A 26,010-nucleotide genomic window follows, 5' to 3' on the forward strand; every position below is an offset into this window, starting at 1 on the left:
GGGACACAAGAAGGTGTGGGGGGAAGAGTGGTGCACCCCCGACTAAGGGCACCCCTCATCCCTTCCCACATACCTTGCTCCACGCATCTCCTCCATTTGGCTGTTCCTGAGTTATATGCTTTTATAATAAACTGGCAATGTAGTAAATAAACTTTTTTTTCTGAGTTCTGTCAGCCACCCTAGCAAATAAATCAAACATGAGAAGGGAGTCATGGGAAATTAATTTATAGCCTGTTGGTCAAAAGAACAGTTAACACCCTGGCCTTGCACTTGTTGGCTGAAGGGAGTGGGACAACAGTTCTATAGAACTGAGCTCTGAATCTGTGGGATCTCCAGCTAGGTGGTATCAGGATTGAGTTAAATTGTAAGACACCCAGTTGGTGTCTCAAATTGCTTGGCGTGTTGAAAAACTACCACACATTTATGGCCAGAGTACAGAATTGTTCAGAGTATTGCATATAAAGGAAAACAAGAGTTTTTCCTTCACAACTACATGACTATGATTCCATACAAGCACTGGCTTCCTTTTAAAATAGAAATGATCAACCATACTGATTCATCATCAAATAGCCACACCATACATCAACATTTCAAAATGGTGAAAATTCTCCTAAAATTTACATTATCACTGATTTCTTTGCTAGAAATCACACAGATCAGAAAATATAACAAAAAGCAGCAATTGTTTCTCCAACAGCTTTGCATCAGAGCCACACTTCCAACCTACTTTTCACTTTCCTACAGTACATTCCACCCGTACATTTTAGAACTTTTGCAAATTAAGTTAGAAGTACTTGTTCACCTCAATTCATCTTTCGTGAATGGCTGTGTGGAACTCTAAATTTAAGCACAACTGAATTACTGTTCTCTGATTAGTGTAGAATAATTCTTGGATTCATGGCAAAGCCAGGCTAAATGACACTGTAAAGAAACCCTTTGTTTTCAAATAAATCAGTGGTTGGCTTTAGATAATGCTATAAAGAATCTTATTCATGTAGCGTACCCTAGTTAAAATTGTAGAAGTTGAGAACAACAAAACTTCCACTTCTATTAAAATAATAATCTTTATTTAAAGCTTTTTCCTCTATATGGATTCAATAGAACCATTGCATTTTAGAGGTAGAAGGAAATCTGAGTAACTTATAATCAAAGAAAATCAAGTGACTTGCTAAGGATCCCTTAATAAGTTAGTGGCAGATCTAACACTGTACCTTTGGCTTTCTAAATTCCTACACAAGGCTATTAAGCATTATAGAATATTATGGGTAGGTTATTATCAGCCAACATTTATCACATTCCTACTTCGTGCCCTTTCCTATGCCAAGCATTTTTATATCCATCATCACTTTTCTAAGTTAGTTCATAAGATTTTTAAAAACTTAACAAAACAATCACATTCACTTCTTTAGATATTTAGTGTTGCCAACACAAAATATTGCCACATGATCTAAATGGAAAGAGGAAATTCAATTACTGCAATAACTACACTGCTTAAGAGGATGTGTCCCAATGACACACTCACTCTCAGAAATTTCCCTCCCAGAGGTAGATAAAGATTTAGAAAACCTACGAACTCATTTCTGTGTACTGGCTTCTTTGCTAAAGACCTATAAAGACTTCTGTAGCTATCTCCTCCTCCTTCATCCACTTCTATACTTCTTCCATATCACATTCTTTTTGATTCTTCTATAGCTACTCTTTGTTCTCCAATCTATGCTTTCTCCTAAATTGCTGTTACCTCCGATAATTCAAAAATCTGGATAATCAGGAAATGATGTAGAATTTTTCCTCTACATTCTGACCCACATCCTTTTTTTTTTTTTTTTAAAGATTTTATTTATTTGAGAGGGAGAGAGAGAGCGCACACATACGAACTAGTGGGAAGGGGGGGCAGCAGAGGGAGAGGGAGAACCGGACTTCTTGCTGAGCAGAGAGCCTGATGTAGGGCTCAATCCCAGGACCCCGAGATCATGACCTGAGCCAAAGGCACCCGCTTAACCAACTGAGCCACCTGGGTGTCCCTGACCCACACTCTTTATCTACCTAGGCCAAATGTCCTTACCAAATGGTCACTGTTAGAGGACAGGATTCATCAAATCAGAGATCATTCTAACTACGGTTAAAAAAAGAACAACACTAAAATGTGGATATTTGCTTTTTTATAAATAATAGTCTACTTTTAAAATGCATTATAGGGACGCCTGGGTGGCTCAGTTGGTTGGGCGGCTGCCTTCGGCTCAGGTCATGATCCCAGCATCCTGGGATCGAGTCCCACTTTGGGCTCCTTGCTTGGCGGGGAGCCTGCTTCTCCCTCTGCCTCTGCCTATGCTCGCTCACTCTCTCTCCCACTCTCTCTCTGAAAAATAAATAAATAAAATTAAAATGCATTATAATTGTAATTTCTATACATGCTACAAGGCAAAGTAAATTACATTGTCTTCACAAACCCATTGTACTAAAAGGTTCAGTATTTTTAGTTGAGGATAAGAATTTACTGGTATTCATGTATTTATGTACTTAAAAACTATTTTTAAATTGCCTGTATTAACTGAATTTCACATGGCCTTTCTACCACTGCAAATTCTGAAATGTGTATTTCAAAGAATTCTTGTAGGTCTAGATCAAATAATGTTTTTAGTGGAAAAGGAAAAATAAGGGGCACCTGGGTGGCTTAGTCAGTGAAGGGCTGCCTTTGGCTTGGGGTCCTGAGATCAAGCCCCAGGTCCTGAAATCTGCTTCTCCCTTTGCCCCAACCCCTGCTTGTGCTCTCTCTCTCTCTCAAATAAAATAAAATCTTTTTAAAGAAGGGAGAGAGAAAATGAAAAATAAGAAAATTCAACTATTCACCAGTTCTGGTTAGTGTGAAGATGTTATGCTGTTTGTTACATTTTTTGCAGCTGTCACCTCTACCACATGTTAGCAAGTAAACTCATAATTCCTAACAGGTAAGTTGATCAAACAAGAGTATTGATTCATTTGAGATGAGTGTCAATACTGTTGGAAAAAAATATTTTAGTGCACTTTATTAGCAAATCCTATCACACAGACACAAAAGAATCATGGACCTGAGAAAATATCACTGAACTTAAGTTACATTTAAATTTTAATGTTAAAAAACAATGAAGTAAATAATTTTTAAACTTAGTTTTGTTTAAATAGCATACTAAACATTGTAAGTTCACATTTGAGTTTTTTATCTTGACAGTGAGTTTTTATATTTATACTAACATGAAACATTAAAATAATGCCTTAAAAGTATTAAGGAGAAAATCTAAGCCGAATATCAATAAGGAAGAAGACATGAAAAATACTATAAACCTATGAGACCTAATAGATATCTACAGAACAGTCCTACCAACAGGATCAAAATACGTAATCTTCCCATGTACACATGAAGCATTCTCTAGGAAAGCCCATATATTAGGCCATAAGAAGGCCTCATTTAATTTAAAGAGACAGAAATCATATATGTTCTCAGACAACAATGGATTTAAACTAGAAAGCAGTAACAAGAGGAAATTCAGCAAATCCACAAATATGTGGAAATTAAACAACACATTCTTACATAACCAACGGGTCAAAGAAGAAATCACAAGGGAGGGAAAAAAAAAAAAGAAATCACAAGGGAAATTAGGAAATACTTTCAGATAAATGAAAATGAAAACACAACAAACCAAGCCCTCTAGAATTCAGCTAATACAGTGTTTGGAGGGAATTGTGACTGTGAATGCCTGCACTAAAAAAGGAAAATCTAAATATCAATGGCTTAACCTTCCACCTTAAGAGACTAGAAAAAGAAGAGCAAGGTACACCCAAAGCAAGCAAAAGGAAGTAAGTCATAATGATTAGAGCAGAATCAATGAAATAGAGTATTGCAAAACAATAGAGAAACCAAAAGTTGGTTCTTTGAAAAAAAATTAACAAGGCTGGCAAACCTTTAACCATACTGATCAAGAAGAGAGAAGATTCATTACTAAAATAAGGAATGAATGGGAACATCACTATCAATCTCAGAGAAGTAAAAAGGATTTTAAGGAAATACTATGAACAGTTGTACACCAACACATCACATGACCTAGATGAAATGAACAAATTTGTAGAAGAAAAAAACTACCTAAACAAACTAAAGAAATAGAAACTATCTAAATAGATAACGTAACAAGTAGAGATTGAATTAGTAATCAAAACAAACTTTCCTACAAATAAAAGCCAAGGTCTAGCTTAAAGAAAAATTAACATTAGTCTTTCATAAAATCTCACTTCCCCCACAAGAAAAAGAAGAGGAAGGAACTCATTCAAGGAGGCCAGTATTACTCTGACACCACAATCAAATAAAGATATCACGAGAAAAGTATAGATCAATATAGGTGCGGAAATTCTCAACAAAATACCAGCAAATCAAATCCAGCAACATATAAAACTATTCTATACCATGACCAAATGTGATTTATTCCAGGAACAAAAAGTTGGATTAACATCTGAATACCAAGCAAGCAAATGTAATATACTATATTAACAAAATAAAGGACAGAAACTACCCAATCATCTTAATAGAGGCAGAAATGGCACTTGAAAAATCTAACACTCTAATGCTAAAACCATAGCAAACTAAGAAGAGAATTTCCTCAAGCTAATAAAGGGCATCTACAAAAAACCCACAGCTAACATTACATGTAATGATGAAAGCTAAATGCTCTTCCCCTGTTACCAGGCATGAGACAAGGATATCGGTTCTCTTCCTTTCCATTCAACATTTTACAGGAGGTTCCAGCCAGAGCAATTAGGCAAGAAAAAAATTATAAAAGGCATTTGGATTGAAAAGGAAGAAGTAAAACCATCTTTATGTGCAGATAATATGATCTTGTATATAGAAAATCCTAATGAATCCACCAAAAAACTATTCAAACTAATACATAAATTCAGCAAGATTAAAAATACAAGGTCAATATTTAAAAATCAATTGTACTGGGTGCCTAGGTGGCTCAGTTGGTTAAGTGTCTGCCTTTAGCTCAGGTAATGATGATCCCAGGGCCCTGGGATAGAGTCCTACATTGGGCTCCTTACTCAGCAGGGAGTCTGCTTGTCCCTCTCTGTCTGCCACTCCCCCTGTCTGTGCTCTTTCTTGCTCTCTCTGACAAATAAATAAATAATATTTTTAAAAAATGAATAAAAATAAAAATCAATTGTACTAATACAACATTATGTCAATTACGGTTCAATTAAAAAATCACTTGTTTTTGTATACACTAGCAATGAGCAAACATAAAATGAATTAAGAAAACAGTTCCATTTACAACAGTATCAAAAAGAATAAAATATTTAAGAATAAATTTTTAAAAAGAAGCACAAGACATCCACTGAGAACTACAAAATATTGTTGAAAAACTATAAAAGATCTTAACAAATGGAAAAACAACCCATGTTCATGGATCTGAACACAATATCATTAAGATGGCAATATTCTCTAAATTGATCTACAGATTCAATACAATCCCTATCAAAATCCCAGTTGCCATTTTTTCATAAGTTGATAAGCAGATTCTAAAATTCATATGGAAATTCAAAAGCCCCAAAATAGTGCAATCTTGAAAAAGAACAAAGTTGAAGAACTCATACTTCCTGATTTTAGAACTTACTACAAAACCATGCTAAGCTAATTAAGGCAGTGTGGCACTGGTATTAGAATAAAAATGAGAGTACAGAAATATACCTTTACATTTATGGTCAATTGATTTTTTACATGGATGCCAAGATAATTCAAAGGGAAAAGAATATAAAGATTTTTTTAATTTTTAAAAGATTTTTATTTATTTATTTATTTGACAGAGAGAGAGAGAGAGATCACAAGTAGGCAGAGAGAGGGGGGAAGCAGGCTCCCCGCTGAGCAGAGAGCCCAGTGCGGGGCTTGATCCCAAGACCCTGAGACCATGACCTGAGCCAAAGGCAGAGGCCCAACCCACTGAGCCACCCAGGCACCCCAAGTGTAACAGATTCCAGAGTATGTTATTCTGTCCTCTTCATTCACTATCTGTGACATTTTACTTATTTTTAAACTTTTCTAATCACGTGAATTTCCTCAATTTCTTTCTTACCATCTTTGCTCAGAACATAAAATACATTAGATAATGGAATAATATGACTTGAGACATAAAATGATCTTTCATTCTTACTTAGTTAAACAGGAGCTCATCCCAGGAACTGCCAAGGCACATGATATAGCTATTAGCTAACATCCATCACAGATGAGCATAACGAGATGGTACCTGCCGATGGCTCGATCTCCAGATTTATATAAGTGGTGCCGATTATCATCTTCAAGCGATTTTAGACAATAGCATGACAACAGCATCTGTTAGAGTTAAAACCTCTGCAGATACCAACAGAAGACATTCAAAACTTATATGTTCAGAATTTAACCCATTTAGTAATTAAATTTAGAATTTTAAGCACTTTTCTATTAAGCAAGAAATACATGATATTTAAAACATTTTCAGTCAGCTTTCTTGAAGTCTGGCACCAGTTACTATATTAAAACAAAGAAGTCTCAGAATAATAAGGTAAAACTGAAAAACCAGTCTTCAAACTCATTTAACCACTATCTCAACAGCAGATGATAATCTGCGTTATCTGTAAATCAACTCTGCCTGTTCTTTCAGATGAGGGGTTTAAGCCAAGTCAACCTTTACCCCCTCCTCAAAGGCGCAGGAGACCTCCTAGTAAATCCAGGTAGAAGTGTTCAAATCAGCTCTGCCCTGTGCTGCCTACATATAGCTCCCTTCAAAACCTCACTGAGCCCGAATTTGCTCATCCGTAAAATAAAAGTACTCACTCACTCCCCAATGTTACTCTGAATATTTAATAAAATAACGTCTTGGGGTGCCTATGTGGCTCAGTTGTTTAAGCGTAAGACTCTTGATTTCAGCTCAGGTCATGATCTCAGGGTCCTGCAATAGGGCCATGCATTGTCCAGCTCCCTGCTCAGCACAGAGTCTGCCTGTCTCCCTCTCCCTTTGCCCCTCCTCCTGCTTGCACACAATCATTCTCGCTCTCAAATAAATAAATAAATCTTTAAAAATAATAATGATAATGTCTTAAAACATCTAGTACATGATAGATACTCAACAAATATTAATTCCTTTTTCCTTGCTCTCCCCAAAGTGAAATACAGGTCACTAATGACAAAAACTACAAAAGTCCAGATGAAAAAACTTTTTGGTTTAGTGTGTACTAAAAAGAGCAGAATTATCTAAATATTAAAGGAAACCAACCTTTATTTTCTACAGGTATCCAATTCATATACTCTTAAGTAGGTAAATTATAACCATGATGATAAAATACAAGATACCACGGGGAAAAAAATCAACTAACTTTGCACTAATTATGTGGTTATTATCTGGCATTTTATTAGGAAACAACTGAGTATCCAGTTGGCAGAATATTACAATTTCAGTTAAATGATTCATCAAACAAGCCAACAAGAACTTAAGACTTGGCTGTATTTGCAGTATCAGAACTTCCTAAGAGAAGGCTTCATAATGAACCTTAAGACACCACACTTGAGAAAGCAGAAGGGAACAGGTCAAGATCCCCACCAAAGACTAGACTACACAGGGATTATTTTTAAAAGATTTAAAACAACAACCTTGGAGAAAGAGGGACAAGTAAAGAAACAGATTTTTAATTATAGAGATGGTTACCGGAAGGAAGATGGGTGGAGGGATGGGTTAAATAGGTGATGGGAACTAAAGAGTACGAGGGTCACGATGAGCACTGAGAAATGTATAACATTGTCGAATCACTATATTGTACACCTGAAACTAATATAATATTGTATGCTAACTGGAATTAAAATAAAACTTTAAAAAATAAAATACATAGGGCACCTGGGTGGCTCAGTGGATTAAGGCCTCTGCCTTCGGCTCAGGTAATGATCCCAGGGTCCTGGGATCGAGCCCCACATCGGGCTCTTTGCTCAGCAGGGAGTCTGCTTCTCCCTCTCTCTCTGTCTGCCTCTCTGCCTACTTGTGATCTCTGTCTGTCAAATAAATAAATAAAATCTTTAAAAAATAAAAATAAAAAAATAAAATATATAAAATCGTGTTACTGGAAAAAAATAAAACACCTTTCCTAAAGACATATGGGAAAGGGAAAACAGAAAAGGATAGATTTATTTTCTCTAGTCAAGAAACCAATAGACAGATTTTAAAAATGATTTTTACAATGGGTTACATATTGACATGTTCAAACCAAGAGAATATAAAAGACAGGGTGAAAAGTCTGCTTCCCACCTGCATCCCTACCCACCCAACTCTCGTCACCCAATCCCAAATAGATAAACACTGTTAATTTCTTAGCCTTCTGGAGTCTCTCTATGCTTAGACAAGAAAGCAAAAATATATCCTTTTTCTTTCCTTGTTTTTTTCTACACAAAAGTAGCAATTTATAAATATCATTCTTCATTCCAAAGGCAAATTTTAAATCCTAAATGTCCAATGAAAGCAACAAATAAATTCAACAGGACAGGGACTCTTGTTCACACATGAGTGAACTTTTAAAAGGCAAAACATAGGGTGCCTGGGTGGTTCAGTGGGTTAAAGCCTCTGCCTTTTGCTCAGATCATCATCTCAGGGTCCTGGGATCAAGGCCTGCATTGGGTTCTCTGCTCAGCAGGGAGTCTGCTTCGTTACCTGCCCCCCCACCCCCGCCTGCCTCTCTGCCTACTTGCGATCTCTGTCTGTCAAATAAATAAATACAATCTTTTTTAAAACAGGCAAAACATAAATGATGTTAGTGTCAGTGAGAATCAGAAATAAAGGAAATCCAAAAGAGGAAACAAAATTCAAAGAGAAAAGGTAGTACAGTCTCATAAATCTCTTTAAAAATGTTCTCTGCTAAAACATGTGAGTGTCTTATCTTTCATTAATTAAAAAGAAATAACTCCTTTTCAGACAAAAATATTTTAACCAAACATTCATGAGAAGGGAGAGTAGAGGTAAAAGGAGCTCAATCAGAAAAGAAAGCTACTTATGTCAGAATGGATGAAATGCCAACTATATACACAAAGAACTACAAAAATAAGAACCACTTTCTTAAAATTATAGCAAAGTCTTAATTTCTGAATGTTTACTAACTCAGTTCAAATAAACGAATGATAAAGAACTTTCCTGTTTAAGCCAGCATCAATTTTAGCATTAGGTTGTTTGAAAGCTGAATAAAAATGTCTTTTCAAAACCTTTTCCTTTGGGACGCCTGGGTGGCTCAGTTGGTTAAGCAGCTGCCTTCGGCTCAGGTCATGATCCCAGCATCCTGGGATCGAGTCCCACATCGGGCTCCTTGCTCGGCAGGGAGCCTGCTTCTCCCTCTGCCTCTGCCTGCCACTCTGTCTACTTGTGCTCACTCTCGCTCCTCTCTCTCTCTGACAAATAAATAAAAAAAAAAATAAAGAAAACCTTTTCCTTTAATATTTATGAAAAAATAGGCCTTTACTCTCAGTGTAGCTGAGATCTACTGTCTTGGTGTGGAGTTCCTCAAGACGTCTGGCCAAAGCACCTGTATAGGTGAGCTGAATTTGATATGACGTCAGCTACCTGGGCCTGGGTTGAGAGAGTCTCCGGTAGCAGCTTAACATTCTTGCAACCAGTTGCTTCTTCTCTGACTCCTAAGGATGAAAGGCTGATCTATGCTTCTCACCAGTGCATATCTCTGCTGATGAAAATCTGGAAGGAAAGGGTTTGGAATCTTGACATACCACTTCTCAAAGACTGCTAACCTTTAATCTAAAATAGCCTTCTTAGTCTTCAACTTACTTAAAACCAAAGAGATTGTTTTAAACCAGATATCTAGAACTAGATGTATTTTCTGAAGGGAAGAGTTGTCTTATCTAAAAGTCTATTCAGTCCATAACATAGCTAAATCTTCAATGGGGAAAAAGGAGCATGAAACAATGCTACTGCAATGACACAAACTGCCCCGCCCAATTATGAACAGTTTTAAATTTTACATGCCAATGCTTAAGGAAAACCAGCTTATTTAGAGAAGAGGAGGTGGGTGGAGTCTTCTGTGGAAATTTTGAAAGGAATTACTGGGTATTCTTAAGGGCTCTGAAGGTTGAAACCACTAGGACTTTATAATGTCTACCTTCCCCCCCAAATTAAAAGCTTTCCTTTTCCTTATTAGAGGCCTGTTCTTAGCTGTATCACCATGATTAGTATCTTTTTTGCTCAAGACCAAAATGAACAGAGCGGGATGGAGAAAGAACAGAGATTTCCTTAAAGCAAAAGCTGGAAGAAAAGGAAAAAAGAAAACGGTCAAAAGGCTACTAAACTTTCAGAAAGGGGGAAAGGCTGCAAGAGGACATAGGAGGAACATGTGGGTGCGAGCTGTGCACATGCTCGGTGGGTGGAGAGATGTTAGCCTGGATAGGTGCCATCTGGAAAGACTGGTGGAGTTAGTATGCAACTAGGGAGTTGTATGTATGAAATTATACTAAGCCAAGTATTACCAACCCTGAGACAGCCTATAGTAGAATAGGATCACAAGGAACTTCAAGGTCATCTATTCCTACCATTGGTGGGAGCTTTGTTAAACCAAGCTCTCCAAACCATGTGCTTATCATTAGGAGACTGTTTCAAAACATCTAAAGTTCAGCTGTTCTTATTTTTAACTGAATTTAACACTTCTCTCTGGTTCAAGGCCATTACTTCTGCTTCTCCTGTAGTGATCACAATTACAGTGGATATTCCATTGTCTCTCTTCTTTTTTTTTTTTTAAAGATTTTATTTATTTTTTGGCAGAGAGAGACACAGTAAGAGAGAGAACACAAGAAAGGGGAGTGGGAGACGGAGAAGCAGGCTTCCCACAGAGCAGGGAGTCAGATGTGGGGCTCAATCCCAGGACCCTGGGATCATGACCAGAGCTGAAGGCAGATGCTCAATGACTGAGCCTCCCAGGCGCCCACATCATCTCTCCTCTTAAACATCTTGTATTTTAGATGTGCTTAAAATACAAGCATTGACTGCCCTCCATCAGAAGGATTTATGCTGATTTGCATGGATTTATCAGTCCACCCACGTACCCTCACCTCATCCCCTTGATGAGCACTACTATAAATTTCCATGCACGTTATCCAGGTTTAGGGTATGGCAGGTGGCCAGGAAACTGTAAAGTAACCGGTTCAAACATGCATGGAATCGATGACGTTGGTTGGCTACATAAACACAATTCTATAACCAACAAAGCAAGCCTGTATAAGAGAAACTTTTTAAATGGCACTGAAAATAAGGATACACACAGAAGTTTAGAAAGATGTACTGTAAAATACTAATAGCGATTTTTAATGGATGGTAGGTTTATATGTGAATCTTAGTTTCTCTTTTTCTTTTAAATTTGTCTTGAAAAAATGTATTACTGTGGTGATTTAAATATATTTTAGGGGCACCTGGGAGGCTCAGTGGGTTAAAGCCTCTGCCTTCTGCTCAGGTCATGATCCCAGGGTCCTGGGATCAAGCCCAGCATCGCATTGGGCTCTCTGGAGCAGGGAACCTGCTTCCCTTCCTCTCCCTCTCTGCCTGCCTCTCTGCCTACTTGTGATGTCTGTCTGTCAAATAAATAAAATCTTGAAAAAATTGTGCTCGCTTTGGCAGCACATATACTAAAATTGGAACGATACAGAGAAGATTAGCATGGCCCCTGCGCAAGGATGACACGTAAAATCTTGAAAAAATAATAAAATAAAAAATATATATTTTAAAAGATACAAAAGAAGGAACATATAAGTAATGTGGCTAGAAAATGTTATTAGCTATGAAGGAGAACACTATGTAGTTGTTGACATTTATGTAGATCTACAGATATACACGATAAAGTATTAAATAACAAACAAAAGAACAAACTGGGTAGAATGATTCCCATTAAAAAAAAAATCAAAAAACCTCAATGTACATGGGATGCCTGGGTGGCTCAGTGGGTTAAAGCCTCTGCCTTCAGCTCAGGATATGATCCCAGGGTCCTAGGATTGAGTCCCACATCAGGCACCCTGCTCAGTGGAGAGCCTCCTTCTCCCTCTGCCTGCTGTTCCCCTGCTTGTGCTCGAGCTCGCTCTCTCTCTCTCTGATAATTAAAGTTTTTAAAAACAAAACAAAACCTCGATGTACATTTATAGATATACAAATTTATACAAACATGGGTTAAAGTGTACAAGGATATAAAAACTGAGAGTGGTTATCTTTGTGGGTAAGATTAGAGTGGAGAGGACTCATTTTTTACTTAACATACTTCTCAGTTGCTTGAATTTAAGGGCATGTATACCTTTGTAATTAAAAATAATGTTCAGAAAATATGAGACAATAATAAAATTAAAATGGGGGAAGGAGATGATGTATAGTGTTTTCTTGCGAAACTAAGGATTCTTATATTTCTTATATTCCTTCCTTCTCATTTTTTAACTCAAGCAAAAAATTGGTCAAGTCCTAGTGAAGCCTCACTGTACTTGAGGACATTGCATCCAGCTGTCTGTGGAATGGCTAGTCCATCAACAAGTCCAATTTTGTGTACGAATATATTATATATGAAGTCTATTTTACCTACAGAGAAAAAAAGCTTGGTATTGACTGGCATAGCAAATATATCAGGAACCTGAATGGAAGCAATTATCCTGAATCATATTCACTACTATATGCAATGTAAATACAAGGTCATTTATCCAAAATCACAAAACAGTAAAAGGAATAACATTATCTCAACACCACACACATTCTCCAAAAAAGGTATGCCTTTAAAAAGGTACAAAAACCAGGCCTTTACTCAACCAAAAGCCTGTCAAATTATTCCTATTCTGAAGTTAAAAGCCACAAAACCAGCCCTCTACATTCTAATTATCTGCAGACAAACTTATACAGTGGCCTGAAGCAACACCCACCTATAACGATCCTTCCACACCTGGTGGTACCAAGGAACTCTGCTGGCCAATATCACACACCAATAGATGTTTTTAATCCTTGCCAGATATTCTTTGATCCCATGTAGGTCTTCCATATATATATATATATATATATATATATATATATATATATCCCCATTGAGGGAGGCCAGTACTCTGCACAAATCCGCCATGAGAGCTCACTAAAGATCTCTTACTTCACCCACACATCTCCTGTCCTCCCTCTTACATATTATCAATCTCTTACCCTACAACAATTCCCTTCACCTGCCTTTCACTCACCCCACCCCCATCAAAGGAAAACTGAGTTTGGTTTTGAATAAGAGAAGAAATGGTGGCTACAAGGAGATGGACCAAGACAGATATTCAGGACCTGTGGGAAGTAGGAGAGGCCCTGGGAAACCACACAAGGGCAAGGACATTGTACCCTGCCCTAATTCCCTTTGAAAACCCCCTGGCTCAATTCAGGCAGGTAATAAAATTTTACTTATCGATGTTCTGACTCAGGCTTCAACATTTGACTTCCACGTTGTCTTCCTCAGCAATGACAATTAACTCTAGGTTAGTACTAAGTTAAAATTACTTTGACATGAACTACAAGATGTGGAATCAGCACCACTTAGATTTACTTTTCTCCATGAGATAGAAAAAAAAAAGTGAAATGAGAACAAATATGCCACTATAAGGAATGGAATAGGTAAAGGAAAACAGAAGCATTGAGTCTCTTAAAATAATGTGGGAGCTGTTTCTGTCAGGAATAACATGTTACATAATTTGAGTTTCATGAATCAGCAGTTTAGTCAGTAATTTACATGAATTAAAGAAAGAGAGAGAAAATATGAGGATTGGAAAAGGTAAAGTGGTTTCTGAAACAAGACAGGTTTCAAAAGTATTTTATTCCACCCCCAAACAGAAGAATGTTGACAGGCAGGTGACTCAGTCTGGCTTCATTAAGGGCTTCTTTCCACCTAATAGTCCTCATGGAAAGGCCACCCCATCTCTCTTTTTTCCATGATACCCTTCTCAATTCCTCCCTGCAGGTATTGGCCATAGTTTCCTCTCTAATTGAAGGTTAACTATCTGCAGGTCACATACTACAGGAAACAGGGATTATACTGGAAGGATATAAATAGTTGAGAGGTTTTTTTTTTTTGGTTGTTGTTTTTTTAAAAGACCCTTTAGGGGCACCTGGCTGGCTCAGTCAGGAAACATAAGACTCTTGATCTTGGGGTCTTGAGTTCCAACCCCCTGCTGGGTGTAGAGATTACTTAAATAAATAAAACTTTTTTTAAAAAGACCCTTTATACTAAAGTACTTATAACATTTCAAAAAGCATAGTAGTAGTAGTGTCATGCTTCAAAAAAAGAAATAGTAATACCTACGATCATTATGTTTGAACCTGGTCATAAATCTAAGTAGCTTAATTGAGTTCACTGCCACTGAAAACCTACAGTGATTTGTAGTCCATAAAAATGACCTTCAATGAGCAGAGAGAGATAAAGAAGTGGTAGACACAAACAATGAAACCATACGTCCAGTCTAAACTATCTTCAAATCAGAGGAAAAAAGAAAGATGTTTGAGAAGAGAACAAAATAACCAGCCTACTGCTTTTTCAAAAACCAGAGTTGACAAATCCTAAGAAATGAGTCCAAAGGGCATTCTCATCTCTTTTGTCAAAAAGCTATTTGTAGTATCAGATACTGTTTGAAATAACTGGTGTAGGCCTGGAAATCTCCTGGGCATAAATCAATTACGGTGTTTAGGAAGCATAATGCTTGGAAAGAGCAAGAAATCTGAAGTCACTTGGAATCATTCACTTCACAATGTTTATTACAGGCTGGCACATGCCAGGCACTGTCCACACACCTGCTGTCTATTCAAGCTCTCTCCCCCACCTGCTGTACAATCTTGGCTAAGATATTTTAACATTTCTGTGCCTCAGTTTCCTCATCTGTAAAAACAGGAATAAAAAAATGGCTGCCAACTTCACAAATACATCTGGAAGCACTCTGTAAACCATGAAAGCATTAGTTGTCATTTCGCTGAACTGAATTCATGAATGCCACTGTCTGTTGTACCATAAATTATATCAAAGGAAAAGTGAGCCTCCCTGCTTCCAGGAGACACCTCATAATCCTATTAAATAAGGCTCAGAGTCTCATGTAATCATCTCTCTGGAAATTTAAATGGGGGATAGAGAAAGTTAAAAAGAGAAAGCTAGTATGACATGCAGATTTTGACATCAAATTGCTAATCACCATAATGACAAGAACCATGATTCACCATTTTGGGTTTCTACCAACCTGACCATCAGGCCAAGAACTCATTTAAAGAGGGTAGTTTATTCTGGAAAAATATTCTCCCTGCAAATACGCAAGTCACAAAATGGACACTAAGCAGGTTGATCTATCAACTCAACGCTACCAAAACATACGGCAGTAAAATTACAAAGTATTATTTGTTATGTTGACGTGTATAAGCAAAAACAGCCTATTTTATAGTACATTTCACTATAAACTATGGTTTCATCAACTATCAAACAGATTAGGAACAAAGCTCCTTTTCAAAACAAAATTGGGCTCCCTATAGTGGCAGTTGAAAAAGGGGGAAGTTCTGGTCTTTCCAGAGTTAGCTAATGATGGCACTATGGTGGATAAGAAAGACTATTTTACAGACGATGCTAGGGATCTGGCGGAGACCTGCAAGGAAGAGGTCTCATTCCCATAGCTCCAGACTCCCTTCCCCCAGGGAGTGAAGGGGTGGCGGCTAGTCTTACAGGAGTGGTAGCCAAGTGCGCCAGAAGGCACACCCAGTCCTAAAATATGCCTGAAACTTCCTCTAATGTTTCTAGCTCTTGCAATGACATTTGGGGAACTGGAGTGTACACAACCTCTTCACTGCTGTAACCGCTATAATTTAATATTTTGCGTTAACAATTTGAGTTAATATTTATAAAACACTAAAAAGGAGCCCCAGCACGTGGTAAGAATCATTTAAGTGTTTATTAAATAAATAAGTCACTTCCCAGATTGGTTGGGTAAATCCTCAACCTAGAAACAAAGTAGAGAGTCAAAGCACATAACAGTCTGACAGTTTTAAATAAAGACTTGGGAACCGTAGTGCTCTGTATCCATTCCTGCATTTCTCAAGTGTACCTGCAGCTCAAGTATACGGTCTGTTGCGTAGGGTCAAAATTCTACTCCTGGTTCAGAAATCACTGTGCAAAATTAAATGATGAAAGAATTTGAGTCTCAAGAGATAGATTCTTTCTTTTTTTCTATCTTCCCAACTAACCACCACTAAAAAGGACAAATCTGAAAATCCGAAAGCGTTCTAGATGGTACGTATCAACACTAAAGCTGTGGGAATCAACAGAGCCAAATTCACTTTAAAAGAGACGGAAAGGGTTTAAGTCACAGAGAACTCAAGGGTTGTAAAGCATTCGTCTCAGATTTCGGTCCGCTGACGACAGGTTAACGATTCCCGTGCCCCCCACTCCCGGGGCCTCCCTCCATCTCCGATCCTTGCAGGTGACCCGCACCCTCTTTCGACCTCAGGTGGGGGTCTCCCACCCTCCCAGTTCCCGGCTCCTCTAAGCTGGGAAGCCGCGCACTGGGTTAACAATGTCCGTCCACTGACACGGCTCGAGCGTTTAGGAATCAAAAGGCAGAATGTGAAGGCACCTCGAGGAAACACAGACCACAAACTCTTCGAGTCGGGGGCTGGGCGGGGGGAATGCTTCTCCCCTTCCACCAACTCGGAGGTTTTCGGGCTGAGGGGCCAGGGGAGCAGCCAAGACTCCCGGGAAAGTCACGTTGGCTCCAAGAAGAGGCAGCAGTCGAGGCCCAGGCACCGCTCGCCCCGCCCCGTCTCACCCGCCCGGGGGGCTCCGACCGCGGCCCGAACGCGCGCGGACCCTGCGGCTGGCCCACCCGCCTTGGGTCCCGGCCGGCCCCGCACCTACCCTGCTCCACGGTGCTGCCTCCTGGCGCGGCGGGCGCGGAGCCGAGCGCACTCGCGTTTCCTCCTTCCCCGCAGGGCCGCCGAGCGCCGCCGTTTCCTCCCTGACGCGTCACGGCGGCCGGCGGCTCCTCCCGCAGTGTGCCGGGCGGCCCGGGAGAGCCGGGCAGCGGGCAGTGCGGCCGGAGGCCGCCCGCGCCGAGGCTGGGGCTGCGACGGCGGGCTGGAGCCGCAGGCTGGCCGGCCCCTACTCAGGCCCGCGGCGCAGAAATCTCTTAGCCGTGCACCCCGGCGAAAGCCCGGCCACAGCGCGCGGTCTGCCTCCCGCCTCGCCGCGTGCGCAAAGTTCAGGGGACACCGGTGGATCTTGTCTAGAGGCTGGAGCTCCTCGGGGTTTCCTGCGGCTCAGCTGCTAGTGACTGCTGCCTTGGGGCCCGAGAGCCGCGTGCGCCGACGCGCCCGGCCGCCCGGGGGAGACGACCCTGGCGTACGCCGAGAGCCGGACCGCGGGGCAGCCGGAGGAGGAAGAATCACCCCGGGAACGGCCTGGTGGGCCCGTGGCTGGCTGTTAACTGGAAACTCAGGGAAGTGAAATAAGTATCCAAATAATTTAGGGGAACAACTATGCTTCATTTAGGGTTATTTGAAGTTTTCTACTTTTTTCATCAGCAGCGTTTTGGCTTTTGTGTTTACAGATAGGTCAGAAATTGGCAGATCCTGGGGACAGAGAAATTTCCTTTCCACGCATTTTCCAAGTCCACTTTTTTTTTTCTTTCTTTCTTTCTTTCTTTTTTTTTTTTTTTGCATCCCCATAAATCTCCAAGTCAGCTGAGGTCACACTTTACAGTTTCTTATTACTCTTTATCATTCTTTAAATATAGAAATTGCATTTTGTCTCCTTTTTTTCCCCAGATAAAGAGAGGTAAAGAAGGTGAGTGGAAAACGAAGAATGACACGATTCAGTGGGCGTGGAATAAAGTGGTCAGGATTTGGAAGCAGAGTAAGGTTTTCATTTGCCCCACAACACTACTGTGGTTTAAGTTTTATCGGCTATCTCTTGAAGACAGACTCAGACAAAGATATAGCATGTCTATATGATGTTTTAGATTTTTTTTTAAAAAAAGATCTTATTTATTTATTTGGCAGAGAGAGAGATCACAAATAGGCAGAGAGGCAGGCAGAGAAAGGGGGAGGCAGGCTCCCTGCTGAGCAGAGAGCCCCACGCGGGACTGGATCCCAGGACCCTGAGATCATGACCTGAGCTGAAGGCAGAGGCTTTAACCCACTTAGCCACCCAGGCGCCCTATGACGTTTTAGATTTTGAGGGATGATCTATATACTTCAGATCATAAGATTCCAGAGAATATGCCATAAATCTATGTACAAATAAACTTACAAAGGTAATTAGAGAAGCCAGCGTTTATGTGTGGCTTCCCTAAACAGAAGACATTTCCTTATGTTTTAAAATAATATTCAAAAATTTAACCCACAGGTAAGGTTGAGAATATTCATTTGTAACGTCAGTTAACATAGTATGACCTTTTCCTTCTTAAAGACAATGAATTGTGAATCCAATATTTTTATACTTGAAAACATAATAATGCTGCAGAACTTTCTAAACAATGATTTTCAGTGGCATATGGAAATAGATGTAAAATACAGTAAATACAAATTAACACACTGCTATGGTCCTTTGTATGTTTTCATTGTGATCCACACAATGAGGCACAGAGAAGCTACAGAATTTCCTCCCTTGTAACAAAAACCAACAAATAATCAGTGTATCTTTTTTTTTTTTTAAGATTGTATTTATTTATTTGACAGACAGAGATCACAAGTAGGCAGAGAAGCAGGCAGAGAGAGGAGGAAGCAGGCTCCCTGCTGAGCAGAGAGCGGACTCGGGGCTTGATCTCGGGCTGGATCCCAGGACCCTGGGATCATGACCCGAACCAAAGGCAGAGGCCTTAACCCACAGAGCCACCCAGGCGCCCCTATCTCTTAATTAAAACCATATTCACCATGCTGAAAAATTTCTCAGACAAAAGGAAATTTTGTGTCACTAAACTCCAAATACAATGACATCATTCTCACTTTAGAGATACATACCTGGCTATGACATTTCAACTTTTCCTTCCCTCCCTCCCTCCCTCCCTCCCTCCTTCCCTTCCTTCCTTCCTTCCCTTCTTCCTTCCTCCTTAAAAAACAAAATATCTGGGAGCCATTACATTTCCAGAATAAATCTGTCTTCCTGCTGTGAAGAACACACTCACACACATGCATTCATACCACCTCCCACAAAATTTTAAGATAAGAAGGTGGGTGAGCCACGTTCAACTGATAAGAAGTTGGGTATTTTGCATTTATAATCTGAGAGCTGCAATTTACTACCATGATTTCTCAGAATATTAGAGGTTGTCAATGTATTCACAAACTTGAAGGGCTTTTTCACTTAAAATTAATTTTAAAGGCATACTTTAAGGCTGATCACTTTGATTAATCATATTCACTTATAGATCATATCTCCATGTTCCATTATGTTTCCAATTTATTTAAGTTTATAGTGTAAAAGAAAAGTTGTTGAATGTTCAGCTAAATGTCTATCTGATATTTATGCTTTTATAAAAGTTTTCATACAAATAAAATTTTAAAACAGAAAAAGTTTTTTGTTTAGACTGTGGGTTCCAATATTTTGTCTGGAAATAATGACTCTATTCATGCAGATAGGACAAATATTTTGTTCATATATTTACAAAGCTTATGTACAAATTATGAGCATAAACTTTGAAATTGGGCAGACTTGGGTTTTAAACTCTGGTTCTGCCACTTTCTACTTCGGGCAAATTATTTTACCTCTCTGAGCACTGGTTTCATCAGTAACATAGGATAATAATACTTAATTCTTCTCAATGAAACAGAGAGAATAATAATGCTTATCTTATGAAATTGCTAAGAGAATCAAATGAACTTAGTAGGATGCCTGGCGCATAATATCAATTGATTGCTCTTGTCATCATCATTCTGAGTAGCTCTAAGAGAGATATAAAAATGCCAATATTTTGTATTCCTTTTGTACTAGTATTAAGAATGGTCAAATTTTAGAGTTTGGGGAGATTTTTTTTTTTGGTAGAGGTCCTAAAAGCAACAGGAAAAAAAAACATAAAATAGTTATGTTCAGAACTTTAGAAAATTGGACTGGCCATACTGTAAACCATTGACCCAAATATTAAAAACAAAAACAAACAACTATTTAACAAGAGAATACAGTATTCTTTTAGGTAATATAGTCCAATGAGATGAATGCTTGGCTTTCACCTACTCTTCAAAGTGGAAAACCTTTTCCCTAAGCTGGTGCCTGATAAGGAACAATCATGACTTTTTATATCCTAATAAAGTCCTCTATTTGTAGTTCTTTCATTGTAACTTTGGAAGGGTTGAGGAGCATAACAATATAAAAAATATCACTTCCCATAGGGAGAAAATTTGACAAAATGACAGCTATGGGACATGAATGGCTTCTATTCAGAAGTGAGAGCCAGCATGCATTAGAATATTTGTTTCATAGCAGATAAATCAGCAAGACTAGAGAAGAATAGTGCTACCAACCACGTTTACAAAAGCAAAGATGTTTTTGATTCATATTATTTGTATTGCTATCATAGCACCTTTTCCTTTATTTTACTACAAACTCATCTCTTAAAGTGGGTCAGACACCATGACTTGTTGGTACAGTTTCCATCTATGTTTATCGTTCAATATACCAATCGCAGCATCCCACAACTTCAAAAACAAAACAAAAACAAAACCCACAACATTTTTCTTGGGAGGTTAGTTTAAGGATAGCCCAAGCCATGAATTGGCTTAGGAAATAGTTCACTTGTAAAGCCTGCTGTGATATAGGTAAGAAGATGAGAATTAAAGTGACTAATTTATTGAATTTTCTGAGCAAAACAATTTAGTACAAAACAAAGCCACCTAAGGGATAGTTAGAAAAAAATCAGATACTCATGGGAATTGATGAGTATTGACATTGGTTTATACCACCTTGGCACAGAGCCAAATTAACTTATTTCCTTCATTTAGAAAATGGTTCAGAGCGTACTCATTTTGAGTGTTGGGGGTGGGAATGGCCCAAAGCTTAACATCTTTGTTAGACCAAATTAGCCATGTTCAGACTCAAAACTGAAGTGCCTGAATTCAAATGTGTTTTGTAACAAAGTGAAAACCATTTTGAAGCAAGACTACATTAGGGTCAAATATAAGGTCCTTGAGATCACAGGACTTTTTCACTTTCTATATTAGACTCCTGAGAAAAACCAAGGGCAAGTGTTAAAAGATCAGAACCCTTATATTGCTGGCACAGCTTTTTGATAAAAAGTTGCTAGAAATTACTTTAAATCTTGCTAAGACCTTTAATTATCTGAAGTAAAACAATTATCCTTCCCTACTAAGTAAGTTAAGGAAACCTCATTGTCTTTCAATCTAGTTATTATGAGTATCAAGAACAAAATACAAATCACCCTTTTTTCTTTCTCATTTTTTTTTTCCTGTCTCTTGTTTGGGTAGTCTGTTACATACATAAATTATATCTGTTAAGACAGATATATAAGTTGTGTCAGCAGTTACTGTGTTCCTCAGAGAATTATATTAGGCATTTGAACTAAAACCTGCTAGGTGGACTTTGAAGATAACAATTATTTTAGTTGCTTATCAGTAGGAAATAATAGCTTTTCTTAAACACTATTCATTTGGTGACTCAGTTACTTACTGTTAATTATGTACAATGAATGATTGAACCCCTTTCAAATGCAAAGGCTTAATAGCCTCTGGCTTAAAAGAGTGTGTTGCTGTTATTTCTGCAACTAATTCTCTAAGGCATGTGTGTCTGGCTCAACCAGATGTGTCAAAGACTCAGACAGACTTTAAGAGATTATAACTTTTCATAGACCAGAAGACCCTTAAATTCTCTAGGTTTTCTAGAGTAAACAACCCCCGTTCTTTTAAATTTTTCTCACACCCTTTTTTAAAAATGATTTATGACTCTCATCTGAATTCTTCCCAAATTCTCCATATTCTTCTTTAGATAAGATGCTCAGTACAAGACATGGAACTCTATGGAGGGTCAGGTAAGTCCTTAGTACAGTGAGAGCATTCTCTCACAGCTCAATTCACACTCCTATATTGCAACTTAAAATCTCTCTCACATTTAAAATTACATTTCATCATTATCAGATTTAAAAATCTGGACTTGAAATGCTTGTTTAGCCTTATGTTTTCTTGCATTATATTTAAGAGGTTGTTTTGATTATCCCTATACCTATTTTATCAAAACTGTACTTTTCTTCAGTGATTTTGAATTTCATCATATTTGTTATATCAAAAAAAAATCCAAGGTGGGGGGGGGGTACATCCCAAGGGCATGTAAGACAATCTAATATAGTTCAGAAAGAAACTACTCCAATGTCTACTTGTTTTATCTTCAAAGAAAGAAGTTAGGGTCACCTGGGTGGCTCAGTCAGTAGGTATCTGCCTTTGGCTCAGGTCAGGATCCCAAGGTCCTGGGATAGAGCCCCACATCAGTCTCTCTGCTCAGTGTGGAGCCTGCTTCCCCCTCTCTTCCTCACTTGTGCTCTCTGTTGCTTTCTCTGTCTCTCTCTCTCAAACGAATAAATAAAATTTTAAAAAATAAATAAAAAGAAAGAAGTTAAACTTTCCTATTTAGCATACATATTGACCCTGGGCTTGCTCACACAGTCCTTTGTCAGACAGTCATTGATGTGCTCTGTGAGGTAACCTGAGAAGGGTGGGCTTCCCTCTTGCAGGGAAGCTCTCCTTTAACCAACATCAGTGTACTGCAGTTTTGTGTAGCATAGGAGATCATCAGTGTGGTTAGTCTTGTAAAAACAAATCCTTTTAGTAGAAACTATAAAATACTTTGTACTGAGATGGAGAGTCATTGTGGAAATTCTTTAACTTCTACTGAAGTATTCAGGACACTTAGTGTTAAAAGCATTGCTCCTGCATACACACTACCTGGTCTGACCATAGTTCTGCCATACCAGCCATGTAATCCTGGGCAAATTATTTAACATCTCTGAGGTTTCGTTTCCTCATCTGTAAATTGGAGAGCATAATTGTATCTACTGAATCAGGTTGTTCTGAGGATGATATAAGCTAATATATAAAAATCTACCATGAAAATAAGCACTACATAGGCACTGGTTATTATTAATACTTAAAAGAATAAATATTAGGATGAAGATGTATTTTCCTCTAACAAAAACAAGGGATCCAGATTTCCCTACGTTTTCTGGGAGTAGTATTTTCCTTTTAAGGTGAAGTTTTAACGTTGCATGAGAGAGTAATTCCATCCACCCTCTCTTTTAAGTGTGCATGTGTTTTGAAAGAAACACTTTGGAGAGAATGTTTGAAAATCATGTTTAGAAATATTTCTGTCAGTGTGTAATTTTGCTGCAAAAAACCCAGTTTGTGTGTGTGTGTCCTTCTAAAACTCATATACGCATACTTAAAAATTTTGGAAACACAATTTTTTATTTCTTTAAATACTTTCCAAATAATTTCAGTGGGCCTTAAACTAATTAAAATGCAATGCCTTTAAATTAGTTTTCAAGAATTGCTCATTGATAGCAGAGAAAATGGGTACTTACTAGTAAGACTCCAACAAAAACCTTTGCAGAACTGGTTGATGAGACTGAAGAAGAAAATGAATACTTTAATAGATATAGCCAACAACAATGTATTTCTTCAATTTAAATCTAAATATCTTTTTGAAGTATCTTTTTCAGCTATGACAGCTATTAAAATGTAATATCAGAATAAACTAAACTCCGAACCAGATCTTTAACTCACTATATCACAAAGTGTTAAACCAAGATTTTAAAAAAGTAATAAAGTGCCAAGTAATAAAGCATCAAATGAAAGCAGAAAGGCTTTTATACTCTTGACAAAATGCCATTAAATTATTTAAAGTATATTGATTATTCCATGTTTTTAATTTGGAGTTTCTGTTTTATAATGTGTACAATATATTAGAATAGGAGATCACGAATACATAGTTTATACATATGTGCATTCTGTTTGGTGTCATCTAAGAATTAATGCCTTTTGCTCTCTTTCCTCTTCATTCAGTAACTATTTGTTGACTACCTAGCGTATGCCAGGTACTGTGCTAGGCTAAGAGAGGTAGAAATTAAAAATATTATTCCTACCCCCAAAGAGTAGTTGTTTTTTTTTTTTTAATTTTTTATTTCTTTTCAGCGTAACAGTATTCATTGTTTTTTCACCACACCCAGTGCTCCATGCAATCCGTGCCCTCCCTGATACCCACCACCTGGTTCCCCCAACCTCCCACCCCCCGCCCCTTCAAAACCCTCAGGTTGTTTTTCAGAGTCCATAGTCTCTCATGGTTCACTTCCCCTTCCAATTTCCCTCAACTCCCTTCTCCTCTCCATCTCCCCTTGTCCTCCATGTTATTTGTTATGCTCCACAAATAAGTGAAACCATATGATAATTGACTCCCTCTGCTTGACTTATTTCACTCAGCATAATCTCTTCCAGTCCCGTCCATGTTGCTGCAAAAGTTGGGTATTCGTCCTCTCTGATGGAGGCATAATACTCCATAGTGTATACGGACCACAGTAGTTTAAAATAATTTATGAGACATGTAGTAAAGAACTGGTCCCACAACTAATCTTCACAGAATCACCTGTTTTTCAGCTCCTTCCCTTACTTCCACTCCTAGCCCTTGGCCTAGATAACAATTTGCTGTAGACTGGGATTTGAACTTGAAACTGGTCATTCGAATACCCACTTGGTTTTTTATGTAGCTTAAATAAACCATTTATGGCTTATTTTCTCTTCTATATATCTACAAGGTGCTTTTTATGCAATCGTATGTAAATATAAATTTCACTGATTCAATAAACATTTCATATTCAAAGCACCATGTTAAGACAGAAGGAAGGTTCAAGGTACATACATGCATTGTGTTTTCAGGGGGTTTTTATATCCTTGACAGAAAATGCGAAAAACACACTATTTTTCCCTTTTGCTATGTGGAGTGCATTCACTAGGCAATGTATTCCTCGGTACATTGCCAATTTAACTACCTCACCACTTTTGTGTGGTGTGTTTCTTCAAGTCATACTGTTTGAAAGTTTTACAAGCATGCTATTTGGCTTCAACCACCTCTTTAAAATTTTATCTCATTACTTATAATTTCAACTCATGACTGAGATAAATTAGTTTTAATTGCTAGTTATTTGCATTAGGAAACAATCATGAAAAACGAAGAAAAAGCTGTTAGGATCATAGAAATTAAACTCCTACAATGGAATCCCATCCCATTTCCCTAAATTAAAAAAAAAAAAAAACTGATGTGAGGTACTCATGGCAAGAAACTGAGTCACATAACTACCTGGGGTCCCATTTAAACTCTGCAAATAAGCAAAGTCAAAGCTCACAGCCTTTGGAGGAAACTATATCTGTTTGACTTTTTAAAAGCAAGTGGTATCAACATTTTAGGGCATGGTATGAAAAATCAGACTTAGTTGCAAAAGTCTGTGATAATATAAAATTCAATTTAGAAAAATATAAGCAGCACATTAAGGCAATAGAGACTATATTTTTATTTGAATTTTAACTGATACGTATATACATACTCCTTGGGCTAACCCACTGCCCCACCAAAATCCAATTTGCACTATAATGATCATTTTCACAGAAAATAGAGGGGCACCTGGGTGGCTCAGTCAGTTAAACATCCAGCTCTTGGTTTCGGTTCTGATCATGATCTTGGGGTCGTGGGATGGAGCTCCACGTTGGGCTCTATGTTCAGTGTGGAGTCTGCTTGAGATTCTCTACCTCTGCCCCCCTCTTCCCCTCAAATAAATAAATAAATAAATAAAATCTTTAAAATTTTTTTAATTAAAAAAGGAAATAGAAAATACCATTTGAACAAATTTCAGTATAGTATACTGACTAAGCACATGGCTTTAGAGGAAAATATTTCTGAGTTTGAATCTCACTGCTGCTTACAAGCTCTGGACCGAAGCACATCTCCTATGTTTTCTAATTTGTAAACGTAGTTCCTACT

The 26,010-nt window shown here is 38.2% G+C and overlaps 1 protein-coding gene across 2 annotated transcripts in view; it reads right to left on the minus strand.

Annotated features, from left to right (window-relative positions):
• Positions 1 to 17,221, minus strand: part of LOC308341918 (serine/threonine-protein kinase Sgk3) — a 140,889-nt gene extending 123,668 nt beyond the window's left edge. The window contains exon 1 of one of the 2 annotated variants that reach the window (XM_080802050.1): positions 16,903 to 17,221. The gene's annotated coding sequence lies outside the window, so the exon portion shown is untranslated. The remainder of the gene's footprint in view (positions 1 to 16,902) is intronic. The other variant, XM_080802051.1, reaches the window with a different exon arrangement.
• Positions 17,222 to 26,010: the final 8,789 nt, after the last annotated feature.

The sequence above is a fragment of the Martes martes genome (assembly GCF_963455335.1).
Source record: "Martes martes genome assembly, chromosome: 4".
Classification (NCBI taxonomy): Eukaryota; Metazoa; Chordata; class Mammalia; order Carnivora; family Mustelidae; genus Martes; species Martes martes.